The sequence below is a fragment of the Cupressus sempervirens genome, chromosome 5 (assembly GCF_028749045.1).
Source record: "Cupressus sempervirens isolate cs-2001-9-10 chromosome 5, ASM2874904v1, whole genome shotgun sequence".
Lineage (NCBI taxonomy): Eukaryota > Viridiplantae > Streptophyta > Pinopsida > Cupressales > Cupressaceae > Cupressus > Cupressus sempervirens.
Genome location: NC_143122.1, coordinates 938,303,102 through 938,305,313, shown reverse-complemented (window position 1 = coordinate 938,305,313; position 2,212 = coordinate 938,303,102). Strand labels below are relative to the sequence as shown.

The window sequence follows — 2,212 nt, the reverse complement described above, 5'->3', positions numbered from 1 at the left end:
CTTAGCCATCCATAATAAATAGGAGACAATCAACCACTCCAGCCGTAACTTAAGCCGCTCATATTTAATTCCATATTTAATATTATAGCATGTGTAAAATATTTGGTGTATTCTAGAGAGAGTTCTCAAACCTCTATAAATAGAGGCCTTATGTAATGTATTTCAGCAAGGCAGTAAAACAATAAAATCAGTTTTATTTTTATGTATTTGTGTCTCTTTATTTTTATTTTTATTGAATAATGCAAAAAGAATAATATACAAAAAGTCAATCAAAAGTTCATAAAGTGGACAGCATATATGTATTTGTGTATTTGTGTCTCTTTGCCTTCAAATTGTTCCTAACAGAGCATATAATATATTAATATTTCTTTAACACAATTCTTTGGCTCCTCTCTTAATAAAAAGATGCTTGGGAGGTAACAAAACCTCGAAAGATAATACAACAAGTCTGAGTTGGTTGAAAAGAGGAATCTGAAGTCGAGAACTATGATACAGAAGGTGGGGACATAACTAAAAGCGATTACATATGGAGCGGGCGGACCACTCCACTGCTTGATTTGCTCGAAGAACTTTAATATTTAACGAGCCTTAATTAGACCACCGATAATTGAGGTTTTATGTCATTTCTGTAAATGGAATTAGTCCACAGACACAAGAGAGAGGTTATATAACTTAAGCGGATGAGTTACTACAATAAGAGAAGAAAAGAAAGGAGTTCATTGCCCAAAATGGCAAACATCTCATCTCTGCTATTGATGGTGTGCTCTTGTTTTGCATTTGCTGGTTTTGGCTGGTTATATTATAACTTTTTCTAGTTTCCTTTCAGAAGATCTTTTCTTTCTAACGTATTTTTTTCAGCTATAATGATCTTATTCTTCAGGCAAACGTATATGTGTTGAGTAATTTGGTAAGAGATATTCGTAGCAGAAACATGGTGGAGGCATGGGTGCATTACGACGGCACAACAAAGATGCTTCATGTATTTCTTATGACCAGCCAACAAAAACCAGAAACCCCAGTTTTATCATATGACATTGATCTCAAAAAATTTCTTCCAAGAAAATCATGGTTGACATTTCAACCTCCATAAGTGCACATTCAATGGACCAGCATGATATTTACTATTGGGATTTCAATTCTCAGCATTTGCTGATTCCCACGAAAAACAATCATGTTTTAGTACCGGCCGTCGCCTGCGTCTCTACGGTGGCCGGACTTGCGCTCTTAGCGGGGTTGTGTTATTGGAGATATAAAAGGTGTCACATTTAAGGAGGAGGACTTTGAGATGGAAAAACAGTTTGCTGAAGGACCACGCAAGTTCTCTCATGCTGAGCTCCACACTACAACTCATAATTTCAGGCATGAGCAAAGCTCGGAAGGGGAGGTTTCGGCGATGTTTACAGAGGCGTGTTGCCTAGCTCAAAAGAGACTATGACCATCAAGAGGATCTCCCAACGCTCCAAACAAGGAAAAAAGGAATACATCTCAGAGGTCACCATTATCAGTAAGCTGAGACACCGTAACCTTGTGCAGCTTTTGGGTTGGTCCCACTGCCATCAAAAGGGCGAATTGCTTCTTGTCTACGAATTCCTGTCAAACGAAAGTTTAGACAAGTACATTTTCTTCAGAACTTGTTTGGATTGGGGTCAAAGGTATGTTATTGTTTGCGACATAGCTGCAGCGCTGGTTTATCTTCACGAGGAGTGCAAAGAGCGTGTTGTGCACAGGGACGTCAAGTCCAACAATATAATGTTGGATTCTGGTTACAGAGCAAAGCTTGGTGATTTTGGACTGGCAAGACTGATTGTAGGTAATTTTGGAAATGGTGCATCGACTGTTATAGCTAGGACGGTTAGATATATTGCACCTAAATGTGTTGTATCGCGCAAGCCCAACATTGAATGGGATGTGTTCAGCTTTGGAGCAGTGTGTTTGGAAATTGCTTGTGGGAGGCGAGTGGTGGACTCTGATTTAGAAGACCACGGATGGAGAGTGGTGGAATGAGTTTGGCATCTTCATTCACAAGGAAAGCTTTTTACTGCAACAGATGAGAGGTTGAATGGGGATTTTGAAGCGAATGAGATGGAGAGGGTGCTCATGTTGGGATTGTTGTGTTCTCATCCCCATCCGATAGCAAGACCAAACATGAGAAAAGTGGTGAATATTTTGAGATTAGAAGCAGAGGTACCCCAAGTTCCGCTCACTTATCCAA

General features: G+C 39.4%; 1 pseudogene; it reads left to right on the top strand.

Annotated features, from left to right (window-relative positions):
- Window positions 1–1,431: 1,431 nt before the first annotated feature.
- On the top strand, window positions 1,432–2,004 carry LOC149559042 (L-type lectin-domain containing receptor kinase VIII.1 pseudogene; annotated as a pseudogene).
- Window positions 2,005–2,212: the final 208 nt, after the last annotated feature.